Source organism: Bubalus bubalis, chromosome 14 (assembly GCF_019923935.1).
Source record: "Bubalus bubalis isolate 160015118507 breed Murrah chromosome 14, NDDB_SH_1, whole genome shotgun sequence".
Lineage (NCBI taxonomy): Eukaryota > Metazoa > Chordata > Mammalia > Artiodactyla > Bovidae > Bubalus > Bubalus bubalis.
Window position 1 is genome coordinate 6,879,457 of NC_059170.1, and position 15,261 is coordinate 6,894,717.

Here is a 15,261-nt window from a genome sequence, read left to right on the forward strand (position 1 = left end):
CTTCAAAATCATTGTAGACAGTGTGTGAAGTTATGACATTAAAAGACTCTTGCTCCTCGCAAGGAAAGCTAGGACAAACCTAGACAGCATATTAAAAAGCAGAGATACCACTTTGCCAACAAAGGTCCAAAGAGTCAAGCTATGGTTTTTCCAGAAGTCATGTATGGATGTGCGAGTTGGACCATTAAGAAAGCTGAGCGCCAACGAATTGATGCTTTCAAATTGTGGTGTTGGAGAAAACTCTTGGGGGTCCCTTGGACTGCAGGGAGATCCAACCAGTCCATCCTAAAGGTAATCAACCTTGAATATTCATTGGAAGGACTGATGCTGAAGCTGAAACTTCAATACTTTGGCCACCTGATGCGAGGAGTTGACTCATTTGAAAAGACCCTGATGCTTGGAAAGATTGCGAGGGCAAGAGGAGAAGGGGGCGGCAGAGGATGAGATAGATAGATGCACCACCAACTCAAGAGACATGAATCTGAGCAAACTCGGGGAAAGAGTGAAGGACAGGGAAGCCTGGCATTCTGCAGTTCATGGGGTTGCAAAGGGTGGGATACAACTTTGTGACTGAACAACACTATAATCTTAGAGCCTGCAGAGTAGTCTCAGGAGGAATCATACTTATTCCAACAATGGAGTCCTTGCCAGGATGATCATGGCTTTCTCCGGGATCCTCAGCGGGGGTGAGAACCATGGGGAAATCGGTCGCTTTATGCCACAGTCCCATGCTACCCGGGCACCTCCTGAGCTGGAGCACATTTGCATATCCTTTTCACTGACCTTGAACCTGAACCCAGACATTTATAAATGCCGAGCTCATCCTCCAGGGCCAGCTGGATGGGCATACTACCTGCACAGCTGCACGGAGTCCCACCCGCAGAGGGTCCTTTGGTTCAGTTCAGTCGCTCAGTCGTGTCCAACTCTTTGCGACCCCATGAATCGCAGCACGCCAGGCTTCCCTGTCCATCACCAACTCCTGGAGTTCACCCAAACTCATGTCCATCGAGTCAGTGATGCCATCCAGCCATCTCATCCTCTGTCGTCCCCTTCTCCTCCTGCCCCCAATCTCTCCCAGCATCAGAGTCATTTCCAATGAGTCAACTCTTCGCATGAGGTGACCAAAGTATTAGAGTTTCAGCTTTAGCATCAGTCCTTGCAAAGAACACTGAGGACTGATCTCCTTTAGGATGGACTGGTTGGATCTCCTTGCAGTCCAAGGGACTCTCAAGAGTCTTCTCCAGCACCCCAGTTTAAAAGCATCAATTCTTCGGCCCTTACTTAGTTTAACACTCTACTGTTACTGTCTTGAAAGTCTTAGAATTTTTGGACACAGGACTCTGCATTTTTATCTGGCATTGGACCCCAAACATAGCTGAACCTGCCACCTTCCAAGGAACAAGGTTTGCCTCATCTCAGGTTTGAAGAAACACAAGCTCCCCAAGTGTCTGATCACTGGGTGTACCAGTGGAGGGTCCCACTCAGTGGAATTGACAAGCACCTTTGTCTTGGCTAAACCACACAAGTCTTACCAGTGCTCAGGTTATGCCCTGGGAACCAAGTAATGATTTCAGGATCTGAGCCTGACTAAAGATGGAACATCATTAGAGTCTGGCCTAGATACTCCTGACTCATTTCTTCCTCTCTCATCCATTTCTTCTGCTTCAGGATGGGTTTGATCAGGGTCTCACTGGGCCCTGGCTGCTCTGTTGATAAGTTTGGGGCTGGAGCAGTTTCTGTTCAGTGCCCCCAATTTTGTCTATACTTGAGTAAAATGATGCCTGCCTCCTGTGGGGATGGACCTCCAAGGTTGGCTTCTCCTACAGTCTCATTCTGCTGAGGCCTCACTCACGACCCCAGGGCCATCATCCTCAACCATCCAGGAGCTGCCATGAGAACCCAAACCCTTCCATACCATAGTCCCAGGAATGTCCTCCAGGTCACCCTTCCCCTCTGAAAGTTTTTTGAGAGAAGGATTTGAGCAACTGGAATAAAAATGAAAGACTGTTTCTCAGCACAAAATGAAAACATGGGGCCCCTTGTTCCATGATTATTAGGAATTTTAAAACAAACAGGGACCCTTCCAAATGCAGGTTGCGTGCCCTTGATGCCAGTGCTGTTTCCAGGCTCTAGCAACTTAATCACAAGGCGAACCCAGGCTGTGTGTCTTTTGAAAGTAATTACAAGCCTCATTCTTCATTCGTCTCTATTGCGTGAGTCCCAGGCAGTCAGACCCTGCGTAGCTAAACAAAGCCAGAGCCCAAGGCTGCCTGGTGTGGTCTCGGAGTGCATGGAAGAAGGAGGCAGAGACTCGTCCATGAACTTCAGGGCTGTGTGTGCTGCCCAGGATGCTGGCAAAGTACAAAATTACCCCCCAAGCCCTCAATTTTGCAGCAGCATTTTTCACGCATCCTATGCTGGACACATCCTTTCTGTGTTACTATTATTTCAAATTCCAGCAAAATGGTTCTACATTTGCTAGGTGTCCTCCTCTCTCTCTCTCTCTCTTTTGATTATGGATAAATCGAGTTTTTATCCATCATTGTGTACGTCTGCATCGGTGTGGCAAGGGCTGTGGAGAACCAAGGGGGACTGGTCAGGAGGTATTTGCAAAGGCATGTGGATTTTTGCTTCCCTTTTTTTTATTCCAGCTGGCTTTAGTTGGAGGGTTATGAGGCGTCTTGGAAGAGAGAGAAAGTTTTCCAAAACCACTGCTTCTGTTGTTAGCTAGAAGAGAATCCAAAAATCTTTAATTTCATCAGAAAATTCTGCTTGTCTTTTTTTTTTTTTTTAATCATTTAAAGCTATCCAGACTCGGGCAGATTCTCATGACCTCCAGTGCCACCATCCTGGTCCAAGTCACTATGGTCCATGACCGTGGCCTTCTCACTTCATCCTTGCTTTGTGCCACACAGAAGTCCGTCATCTTAAAAAAAAAAAAAAAAATGTATACACCCCTGCTCAAAATGTTCCAGTGAGTTTCACTGGCACTTGAAACACAACCTGAACGCGTTCCTACTGTCCACAAAGCTCTCTTTGATCTGGAACTCACTGTCTCTCTGACCTCACCACCCACCCCTCTTCTCCAAGTTCACCTGCCCAGCTATCATGGTCCCTTAAAGTTCCTTGAACAAATTAAGTTCATTAGTGTTTCACAGCCTTTGCCTCTACTGCTCCCTGTCTAAAGTGCACTTTCTACATTCATTTGTTTAGTCGCCGTCTCCGGCGCTTTTGTGACCCCGTGGACTGCAGCCTGCCAGACTTCTCTGTCCATGGGATTTCCCAGGCAAGAATATTGGAGTGGATTGCCATTTCTTTCCCCAGGAAATCTTCCCAACCCAGGGATTGAAGCCATGTCTCCTGCATTGGCAGGCAGATTCTTTACCACTGAGCCACCTGGGAAACCCTTCCACATGCATCCACATGTGGAAATAAGCAAAATAATTGCCCTCCAAAGACGCTCATGCTCTAAGCCCTGGAACCTGGGACTATAATGAGATTTTCCCGGGTTATTCAGGTGGAACCAATGTAGTCACGTGAGCCTTTGAAAGGAGAAGAGGAAGAGAGAGACTCAGAGTTCCAGAAGGATTCAAGGAAACTGAGGCCTGGGGATGGGATGGTGGTTGGCAGTCAGATTAATTAGAATTTCAGCCCTAGGGCTGCTCTGCTCTGCTTTTATTAAATCAGCAATCCCGTTAATCAGCTCATTCAGCAAATTTTCTGGAAAGTGATTGTGAAACAAGACATGCTGTCACACAGGGAGACCCAAATCGAACTGCACTTATTGTCCAATGGAATCTGTTTTTCAAACCCTTCAGAAACCTATTACCCACCAAGCCCCCAAGCTGGACTTTGCCCATAGAGATTTATAGCCGAGCAGCCCAGGGTATTGCTCATTACGGTGGTGGTGGTTTAGTCGCTAACTTGTGTCCGACTCTTGCAACCCCATGGACTGCAGTCCGCCAGGCTCCTCTATCCATGGGATTCTCCAGGCAAGAATACTGGAGTGGGTTGCCATTTCCTTCTCCAGGGGATCTTCCAGACCCTGGAATCGAACCCAGGTCTCCTGCACTGCAGGCAGATTCTTTACCAACTGAGCTACGAGGGAAGCCTGACGTGACTTGTTATGATACACGATATTTTGCCACAGTTTTTGTTTAGTCACTAAGTTGTGTCGGGCTATTTTGCTACCTATGGACTGCAGCCTGCCAGGCTTCTCTGCCCATTGAATTTTTCAGGCAAGAATACTGGAATGGGTTGCAATTTCCCTTTCCAGAGGCTCTTCCCAACCCAGGGATCAAACCCACGTCTCCTGCATTGGCAGGCAGACTCTCTACCACTGAGCCCCCAGCGAAGTCCAATAATAGACAATTACCAGTGCACTAATGCTTGTGTCTGTTTCATCACACGGGGAAATCCACATGTTTAATCTTCTCATCTGCTTATCCAAAAGAGAATTATTGGTAGATAATAAAGCAAGCAAACCGCCACCTTTACGATCTCAGAGCAGCGTCTTAACTGCGGATGGTGAGAAGTTAGTCACCACCATCACTCACTGAGGTCACACACAAAATCGTACGTGGCTGACTAGTGAAGCCAGTTTATAATTCTCCCATCTCCCAATCTAATCCTCCCTTCATGAAGATGCACCATTACGCACTGGGTATTAGTATAAATCAGACTATTCAGTTAGGTGTAATTAAGGGGGAAAATGGGTACCTCTTTGCAAAGATGAGCCGTATTTTGCCGAAATAATTCCATCTCTATGTCAACGCACAGCTCAGGGAGGCAGCATGAAATACAATTATCTTTCTTCTGACTTAATGGGGGGTTATGCTGTTATTTTTCATTATCATAATTTCTCAAGACATATAAACAGATTTTTTTTTCCCCTAATGCAATTACACTCCTACATACAAGACAGTTTATGTCTAAATGAAAACTCGGGCAGAATTAACATGAGTCTGCTGTAGATGATACTGGCATTTCTATTTTAAAACACATGCCCAGTCCCCACTCCAGGAGCTGAGGAGTTTGAATCCTTGCTCTGAGGGTGACTCCTGTTGCATCTTTTGTTCTTGAAAAGCAACTGTTACAGCCCCGTTGCTCCAGCTCTGTGCCTGCCCTCCCCTGAGTGACCCTGCCAGGCTGCAGCTATTTTTCCTACTTTTAACCTTTCTGTTGCATATGCCGATTTGTTTGACTTGGTGAAAGACTGACATTTACAACCTTCATAAAATCCCTTTGCTGAAACCTAAACTTGGCCGAAAATGCTCAAGCTAAAATGGCCCAGGTATCTTTTCAGCTCTTGATAGAGATTTAAAAAAATAAATAACAAGAATGATTTTTTTAACTGTTGCATAGGAATCCAGGAAATAGAAGAGCATTAAGGGTCAGCCAGATAGATATAGATGTGCGTTCTGCACAAAGGGAATTGGCCAGAGGAGGAAAACAGGCTTGTGGGTGTCGAGGGGAAAGTCCCCTCGAGGTTAAACCAATGAGGAGGTGGGGAGTGGCGTGAGGAGCCTGAAAAGCCTGACTATCCAGCCAGGACCAGGAGGATCACAGCGAGAGATGACGTCAGGGTGAGGAGGGACACAGAGGAGAAAGGCTGTCCCGGATGGTGGGGTTGGACACAGCAGAGGCCACAGAACTTGGAGCTGGGAGGTTCTGAGAATTATCCTGAGACCCTACCCAGGTCCCTGCTCAGTCGTGGCTGAGTGACTTCCCAGGCTGGGGGGCACCTGAGCCCCTGAGGCCCCTCATGTTTCCCAGGAGGAACCTGTGCTCCCGAATGGGGCCAGGAATCCCCACCTGCCTGCAGGGAACCTGGAAAATTTAGGCCGAGGCCTTGGACACAGAGAACTGTGACGTGAGCTACGGGGAAGAAACATGAGCGGAGGACACTCTGCAGGTCCTCCGATCCTGTTAGTGTCTGAGCTGGTGAGTTAAGTCCTGATCTGAAGCTGGATCCATAGCATCTGCCTGCAGTAGACACATATATGTGCTTATATTTGCACATATGCACGCTTGCTCTTGCACACTTACTGCCATTGTTTGTTCAATGAAAGTGAAGTCGCTCAGTTGTGTCTGACTCTTTGCGACCCGTGGACTGTAGCCCACCAAGCTCCTCCGTCCATGGGATTCTCCAGGCAAGAATACTGGAGTGGGTTGCCATTTTCTTCTCCAGGGGATCTTCCTGACCCAGGGATTGAACCCAGTTCTCCCACATTGCAGGCAGATGCTTTAACCTCTGCACCACCAGGGAAGCCTTTAAATACAAGAATGCAGTCTCTCAGAAAACCTCCTATAGAGACACAGAACTTTAGATCCAAGTACTAACATCAAATATTTCAAGGGAGGAAAGGAAGCCAGGTTGAAAGGAGGAGGAGGAGGAGGCAGGAGAGGGGGGGCAAAAGGGGTGGCCTTACAGACATCTCCTGCCACCTACAGATACCCAGGCGTTATGGGACTTTTCCCTAGGTCTCCAGAGAAGGGAGGACTGGAACTCGGCCCTACCAGAAATGAGACCATACCAGAACCGGAATTTGAGTTCTCTGCCAAGAGGAGGTGATCAGTCTCCAATCCTCAGCTCAGGCTGAGGGCCCTTCGACCAGATTCCTGCGTCCAGGACCGGGGGACTAGAAAAACGGGGAAGGATAGGAAGGGTTAAGGAGAGGACAAGAGAGAGGGAAGGGGAGAGAGGTCAATAAAGTCTCTTGTTCCTTACTGGTCGGGGCACTCTGGCCAGTTGTCCGTGACACTCTTCTTCGTTGAGACTGACATCCTGACCACTCGGGGTACTCAGGGGCCAGCTTGCCTGCCCTTTTGTCCCTGGTCTCCTCCTGACGCGGACAACTGGCCAGAGTGCCCCGATTGGTAAGGATCAAGAGACTTTGTTCAGTAGTTCATCCATTCGTTCTGCAAATGTTTATAGAGTGCTCTGTCTCGCCAGGTACCACATTATGTTCCAGGAAAATTCAGAGAAACAATTTAATTCCTGGGGGCCCAAAGCTCCTGATATACTTGGAGGGCAACTGGGAAAAAAGATGTTATCTAAATGTAAGCAGATAGCCACAAATCCTAGTTTTGCCCAATGACCTCTGGCTGCAATTTCCTATCTACCAAGAGGCTGAAGACCACACCCCCTGCATACAGTAAGTGTGTGTGAAGTTGCTTCAGTCATGTCCGACTCTTTGCAACCCTATGGACTGCAGCCCACCAGGCTCCTCTGTCCATGGGATTCTCCAGGCAAGAATACTGGAGTGGATTGCCAGGCCCTCCTCCAAGGGATCTCCCCAGCTCAGGGACTGGACCTTTGTCTTTTACATCTCGTGCATTGGCAAGCATTCGTTACCACTAGCGCCACCTGGGAAGCACACAGTAGGACAAGCCCCTTTTGACAATCCCCTTTCTCCTCCTCCACCTTCCTGAGAGTTCTGAATATTCCCTGCCCTCTCTCCTCTCTGGGCAGCCTTTCCTGCAACTTGTCTTAATCACTTTTTGAGTTAAAAGTCAATATTTAATTAACCAAGTCATTACATTCAGCTTCCGCTTGAATCTTGGTATTTGCATGTCTGTGCATGTCCGGGAGCCTGCCCACGCGCCTCTCGATCTATCCGCTGCCCCTTTCCCGCAGGGTCGCTCTGGCTTCCTTTGGGGCACAGAAGGAAGGATGGTCTCAAGCAGGTTCTCTGGGGTCCAGCGAAGCAGGGAGGATGGGCTTCCCCTGGAGGACACCCCACGCCTCTCCCCAGAGCAGGAAGAATTGCTCTCTTCTTGTAGTTAATAGCGATGGGGATTTCTTGCTGCATCTCTACTCCCCTTTACAGAGCCTGTGTGTGTGTACGCGTTTAGTCACTCAGTCGTGTCCGACTCTTTGCAACCCCATGGACTGTAGCTCGCCAGATTCCTCTGTCCATGGGGATTCTCCAGGCAAGAAGACTGGAGTGGGTTGCCATACCCTCCTTCAGGGGATCTTCCCAACCCAGGTCTCCCACATTGCAGGTGGATTCTTTACCATCTGAGCCACCAGGGAAGCCCAAGAATACTGGAGCGGGTAGCCTGTCCCTTCTCCAGGGGATCTTACCAACCCAGGAAATCCAAATGGGGTCTCCTGCATTTCTGGAGGATTCTTTACGCTGAGCTAACAGGGAAGCCACAGAGTCACTGGAGGGTTTTAATTAAATTGAAACCATTCATTCTACATAGAAATGGGGTGGGGAGGAGACTGAAGACCACTCACCTGGTGAGAGAGTTTCTCCCAGCTTTGCTTGTCCCACATGTGGAGGATAGAGCTCATCGCAACCGTCTGTCCAGGTGTGTAATTTAGCATCCTCATTAGCAGCGCAAGGTGAGATGGAAGGAGAAAGGCTTGGCTGGAGGCATGTTGGACCTTTGCATGTGAAGGAGTTTTTAATGATATTCTTTGTGAGAAAATTACCCCCTTTTCCTGGTTTCTGGGTACTTTTATCATGAACAGATGCTTTTTCTTCAACTAAAATGATTTTTTTGGGATGATATTGATTTTTTTTCTTGACTGTTGAACCAGTCTTGCATACCTGAGGAAAAAAAATGCCACTTGCTCATATTATAAAATTCTCTTTATACATTGTTGTCTTCAATTTGCTAATATATTTGAGAAGTGTGTGTTTAAATTCATGAAAGAGATTGGCCTGTAGTTTTCTATTTTTGTATTGTTTCTGTCTGACTTAGGCATCAAGGTAATACTGGACTCATAAAATGAGCTGGTAAGTGTTTCTTCTTCCATTTTCTGTAAGAGATTGTGTAAAGTTGGTGTTAAATTTTTTTTTTTATGTTAGATAAAATTCTCCAGTGAAACAATCTGGAGATTTCTTTTTCAGTAGCTTTTTAATTACAAAAGCAATTTCATAAATAGTTTTAGGACTATTCAAGTTACCTATTCCATTTTGATTGAGTCTGGTCGTTTGTGGTTTTTGAATAATTGGTCCATTTCTCTAAAGTATAAAATTCATGACCATTAAGTTGTTTATCGCTTCCCCTTATCCCATTGATGGCTAGATGATCTGTAGTGATACTGTTTTATTCCTGGTGTTAGTGAGCTGTTTCTTCTCTTTTTTGTCAGTCTTGCTGGAAGTTTGTCAGTTTTATTGATATTTGCAAAGAAGCTGTTCTTTTTTCATTGCTTTTTTCCCCTATTGTCTTTATCTTCCATTTCATTGAATCCTGCTCTTCACTATTTTCTTCCTTCTGCTCACTTTGGGTTTACTTTGCTTATCTTTATCTAGTTTCTTGAACTAATAACTTAGATTACTAATTTGAGCTCTTTCCTTACTTAACGTAAGCATTTAGTACTCTAAATTCCTCTCAGTATGATTTTAGCCACCTCTCACAAATTTTGGTATGTTGTATTTTCATCTTCATTCAATTCTATGTGTTCTTAAAATTTTCTTTTGAGACCTCCACTTTGACTCATGGCTATGTAGAAGCACACTGTCTAATATTCATATGTTTGAAGATTTTCCTGTTGTCTTTGTTATTGATTTCCACTTCTAGTTTGATTCCATTATGATGAGAAAATATACTATTAGTGATTTGAATTCTTTTAAATGTGTTAAGATTTGCTTTATGAATCAGGATATGGACTCCCTTGGTAAATGTTCCATGTGGGCTTGGGAAGATGTATATTCTGTTGTTGGATGAAATAGTCTATAAATGTCAATTAGGTCCAGCTGATTGATGGTGCTGTTCAGTTTAACTATATCTTCACTGATTTTCTGTCTGCTAGATATGGAAAGTACCGATAGAGGGTGTCAAATACTGATGCGTTAGACGTTGAGGTCTCCAGCTACGATTATGGATTTATCTGTCTCTCCTTTCGGTGTCATCAGTTTTTGCTTCCTGTAATTTGAAGCTCTGTTGTTTGGCGCACACACACTTAGGATTACTACATCTTCTAGGAGGATTGATCTTATCATTATACAATGCCCCTTGTCATCTCTAGTGATTTTATCTGCCTGATGTCTACCTAATCGATGACCAATATAACCACTCCTGCTTTTATTAAAGTAATGTTTACATCACACTTTATTCATTCTTGTAGCCTACCTATATTAGTTTCAAAGTGAGTTTCTTGCACACTGCATGCAATTTGAGTGGTATTTTTTAATCCACTCTGGTCCTCTTTTGATTGATATATTTAGGCCATTGGCACTTTAATTATTGATGGGTTAGGACTAAAGTCTGCCCTTTAAATTTTTATTTTTAATTTGTTTCTTCTTTCTCTCTCTTTGGCTTCCTGAGGATTTTTTTTAATGTTTTTTAAATTTTTTATTTATAATATTTTACAGTATTTTGTTTTATATTTTTCTCAGTGATTGCTTAGGTATTACAGTATGCATGTACATGAATTAACATGCTGCTATCAATGTTTTAACACTGCAAGTTAAGTAAGAAGCCTTCCCTTTATCTTTCCCACTTTAAAAATACAATCGTTGGGACTTCCCTGGTGATCCAGAGGTTAAGACTTCCATTTCCACTGCAGGGCCTTGGGTTTGATCCCTGCTCAGGGAACTAAGATCCCACATCCACACTGTGTGGCTAAGAAATAAATACAAATAAACCTGTATTCACATACTACTTCAATAAAAAGATTACATTTTGGGGAAAAAAATACAAGTTTCTGAAGTGTTTTTTATGAGCAGTACATCACGTGATGTGATTATTTTTGTTTCAGCCATCACATATGATTTAAGAAACTCATGAAGTGAAGAATAATATTCTATTAACACCCATTTTTAACCTGAGCAGGCAAGTGACAGGGCTGGACTGAGGTGCGCTGAGTGCCTTACACCTGTCCTCCTGGAGCGGGTGCCCCTTCCAACCTGCACCCTGGGAGCCTCGCTGGTCTCAGCTCATCCAGGCCCTACTCAGTTATATGCTTGGATTTGAGCTTTAGAAAGAGCCTGCTGGCTGCCCTGGGGAGGAAGGCGGGTTGGGGCAGGGGTTGGGGAGGAAGAGGGAAACCCCTTAGGTGGCTGTGGCTGTCCCTGGAATTTAAAACTAGCAAGAACTTTTGTTATGGGACCTGTTGACAGGAGGCCTTCACACACATCCCCATTGGCTTCAGTGCTTGTAATAGCCCTGTCTCCCTGTTTAATACTTGAAGAAACTGAGGTCCCTCACTGGCTTGTTAACTGGTGAACGACACAGCAAGGAACTAAGAGTCGTCCAGCCCAAAGCAGATGCTTTTCCTGGCTGTGCTCACCCAGACTCCTCCCCTGAATTACCTGCTACCTGAAAGCTGGGGCTGCATCCGATCACTTCTACATCCTCCATGGTACCTGTGAAAGGAGATGACCAGAAAAGTCTGCTCCTCCAGATCGGGTTTCCTCCTTTTTTTCTCTGGGGAATGATTTGTCTGTTGCATTGGTTGGATGGTTTGGAGACAGCCTAATGATCTGACTTGGGTCTTGGGCTACCACCAATATTGCCAACAGTGCCCGGGAGGAGAAATTCTGTCTACAAAAGTGGTCTCCAAAGACTTTTCTACCAGTCTATCCACCAAGAAAATTCCAAATATTTTTCTTTTGATTTTAACAAAGTCTTCGCTCCACTATAGCTTCAACTGTTCAAAGAAACTCTAATTGTTCATGCCAGAAGGTGTTAATATAAATCATTATCTGAGGGCTGGCATTGGGTTGCCTTTGTGTAAATATCCACCTGATTGTTTTTCTTTAGATCTGTAATTATGGTGGCAAGGGGAAACAATTCCAACAACAAAACACAACTTAATATCCTGAGACGCAAGAGATTGCGACCCCCTCCATCTCTATTTGTCTGCTCTCCACAGTTGAAGATACTGGATAGGAGTTCAGTGATTTTTGCAGGTACTGTCTTTGCACATGCAAAGGATCTGGGGCAGAACTAAGAAGGCAGGTGTGGCTAGAGCGTAATGAATCTAGGAAGGGAGTTGAATATGAGATTGGAGACGATAGCTCCTGGAGGCTCCCGTGTGTGGTAAGAAGTTCCAGCCACTGATCAGGTGAGGGTGAGGCTGAGGCCTCTGTCCACTGTCAAAGGATAACTGAGTTTGGAATATTGTTGCTGGCAGAAAATACAAAGATTTTCTAGGTAAGATTTGGCAATGAATTCTTAAATTGTGGTGATGATACAATTGCAAATCTGTGGCCTTTTAAGATTCAGTATTAAAACCATGACTCAGCCTTCCAGCTGCTGAGAGTAGGTGATTTGTATGAAACCAAGGTGCTCCTCGTATAACAAATATGTATTAATGATCAAGCATATAGATGTTTCCCAGACAGTTTTCAAAAAAATTTTGCAGCTAGGAAGCAGTCAAATTCCAGGGCTTACGTCAACAATTTGGCATTTAACAATGTGGTGGCATTTAGTGTGGGCCACATGGGGTCATGGGTGGGGTCTCTTTCCGTAAACAGTGTGGTGGGAGCTTTGTTTCCAGACTGAACTTTGCGAAGTGCACAGGAGAGAAAGGGCAGCAGGGGCCATGATACTTGGGGCTCCGTGCGCTGCGGTGAGGTCTGGGTTTTACTCTAAGGAAAGAGGCATGGGTTGGGGGGGTTTAAACAGGAGGGACATGCTTGTCTTAGGTTCCAGTAAGACCCCTCTGTCCTCACGTGGAGGAAGCACAGTCAGGGGTGAGGACGGAAGGAGGAAGACAGGTCCTCAGAGAGGCGATGATGGCCTGCAGAGCCCAGATGATAAGGAGCCAGGCTGGCCGTGGGTTTGGGGGATCAAGGTGCAGAGAAAGAGAGACAGTATCTCCTAGAATTTTTACCTGAAGCACAAGGATGGTGATTGAACACAAGAATTTCTCTCTTGGGATCCATAAATGCTTGTTGGAGAATCTGTGGTCAAAATAGGCTAATCGTAGGCCTGGGTTATCATTTTGCATTGGGGACTCTTAACGGAAACCAACAAAATATGCCAGTCTAAGAACAAGAGCTATGGGTATGATATGAACACAGCAGAATAAGAGAAATTGTGGATGGCTGGAAAAATCTGTGTGTGTGTGTATGTCTGTGTATTTGTACATAAGTATGAAAGTGAAAGTGTTAGTCACTCAGTCATGTCTGACTCTTTGAGACATGGACTGTAGCTCTCCAGGCAACTCTGTCCATGGAATTCTCCAGGCAAGAACATTGGAGTGGATAGCCATTCCCTTCTCCAGGGGATCTTCTTGACCCAGGGTTAAAACCCAGGTCTCCCGCATTGCAGGCAGATTCTTTGCTGTCTGAGCCACCAGAGAAGCCCAATATAGGTATATGAATGTCCATAAGTATTTACTGGAGTGGCAGAGCCAATATTTGAACCCAGAGCCCATGTTCCTAATCACTGTAGTGTTTCAACAGTCTCCTGGTTTCATTGATACTGAGCTGTTTCTGTATGAAAGGTTACTTTTGACTATTACGAGTAATGTTGCTGAGAATGTCTGTAGGTGTGCATCCCTGGACCCCAGGTAAGAGTTTCTGAAGACGAGTTCAAGGAGATGTGTCTTAGAGCCCCTCACATCTGTGGCATCGGCAGCCCATCTCTTAGGCCAGTGCCTGGGAACCTTTCCTGTTCCGATAGAGCTGGGACTTCCTCTCTAGCAGCTGAGCTGGACTTTGAAGGTGGCCAAGTTCCTTCCAGGATGTGGGGAACACGGGATATAGACCTCCTGAATCTTTAAACAGGACCAGGTCAACGATGATCCGCCCCAAAATATTTTCTTGTTTTCTCACAGGCAGGTAAGGCTGGCATGTGGAGGTGGAGGTCTGGAAGAAATGTCATTACTACTTTCTGCTCATTCAAGCTGCAGTTCTGGGGGCTCTCTGGGCTGAAGACTTCTAGACCAAGGTCATCCCAGGCTTCCTTCCAGGCCCAGGGAGGGTGAACTACCATCCCCCAGCCTTCGAACTTGGGGTTGGTTGGGGCACAGCAGGAAAAAGGACTCCTCCTGCTTCCTAACTGGGAAGGAGGTATGGATGGGAGGGAGGAATGGATGAAGCCTTCTTACCCTGATGAGAGAGAAACTCGGGGGGCATCCAGACCTTCCATTCTTTGGCAGGGAAGCCGTGACAATAGTGGACTGTTCCAGGGACGCCTGTGAAGCAGGTATTACTGGCTTAATCCAATCCAGGCGAATCTTTGGGGGCCAGACTCGAGGACACAGAATGATTCATAGCTCTTGCCTTGAGGAACAACCAGTGCAGCTCTGGGTTCCCCACCATCAGCCAGGCACACACAATTACACTCAGTTCAGTTCAGTTGCTCAGTCGTGTCTGACTCTGTGACCCCATGGACTGCGGCACGCCAGGCCTCCCTGTCCATCACCAACTCCTGGAGCCTGCTCAAACTCATGTCCATCGCGTTGGTGATGCCATCCAACCATCTCATCCTCTGCTGTCCCCTTCTCCTCCTGCCTTCAATCTTTCCCAGCACCAGGGTCCCTTCCAATGAGGCAGTTCTTCGCATCAGGCAGCAAAAGTATTGGAGCTTCACAACTGCGCTGGTTTTGCAATAAGCAGGTGCCACCTCTATCATTCAGACTTTTCTGGACTTGTATTTTTATGCTCAAGGAATTTTGTTTTAAAATGCATTTTATATCCAGACTGTGAGGAGGAAGCCAATAGTCACCGAAATAAGGAGAAGTTTGTTGTAAAACCAAGTACAATGAAAACAGTTATTCATCTTCAGCAAGTTCCTGCCTCCCATGATAGCTGATAGGGCTTTATTTATGAGAGTGAGAAAAAGAGAGGCATCACTGGAGACGAAGGCACTCCTCACTGACACCTTCTCCTTGACCTGATCAGCAGGATGGAGATGGGGCAAAAAAGAAATTTCTCAAGTGTGAGTCACGGGCTTTTAACGTTGAGGCCACGCTTATATGGGCACCATACGGTGGTGGCTCTGGTGTCCGAGGTTAAGGAGACAGTCAGACCCCAAGCCCTAGTATATTCTGCATTGTTTCGTCATGACTCACTTTCCCAAGTGTTCATACGAGGTAGAGAGGTTTCCTTTTAGAGATCCTCTTAGATTGCCAACTTCAAGTGCCCCCCTCCAAAAATAGATTAAAAACCTGCACCCCCCCCCCCCCAACTGTTTGCTTTTGAGAATGTCCTTAAATGACAGCACTCCAGTATACAGGGAAAAAGCAGGCACAACTCTGTGACTCAGGCCTGACCAATCCCTCCTCCCCACATTCACTCCCCTGGAGGCAGGGGAGTGAGGGCTGAGATAAGGGCCGGCCCATCAGCAAAG

General features: G+C 45.9%; 2 long non-coding RNA genes across 2 annotated transcripts; one reads left to right on the plus strand and one right to left on the minus strand.

The window, feature by feature from the left end:
* Nucleotides 1-2,718: 2,718 nt before the first annotated feature.
* Nucleotides 2,719-7,857, minus strand: LOC123329060. The gene is made up of 3 exons (XR_006544201.2): nt 7,543-7,857; nt 4,376-4,438; nt 2,719-2,926 (listed from the first exon to the last, which is right to left on the minus strand). It is a non-coding gene; the product is annotated as an uncharacterized LOC123329060 (long non-coding RNA).
* A 373-nt stretch (nt 7,858-8,230) lies between these two features.
* LOC123329139 lies at nt 8,231-14,362 on the plus strand. The gene is made up of 3 exons (XR_006544322.2): nt 8,231-8,750; nt 11,722-11,870; nt 13,745-14,362. It is a non-coding gene; the product is annotated as an uncharacterized LOC123329139 (long non-coding RNA).
* The last annotated feature ends 899 nt before the right edge of the window (nt 14,363-15,261 follow it).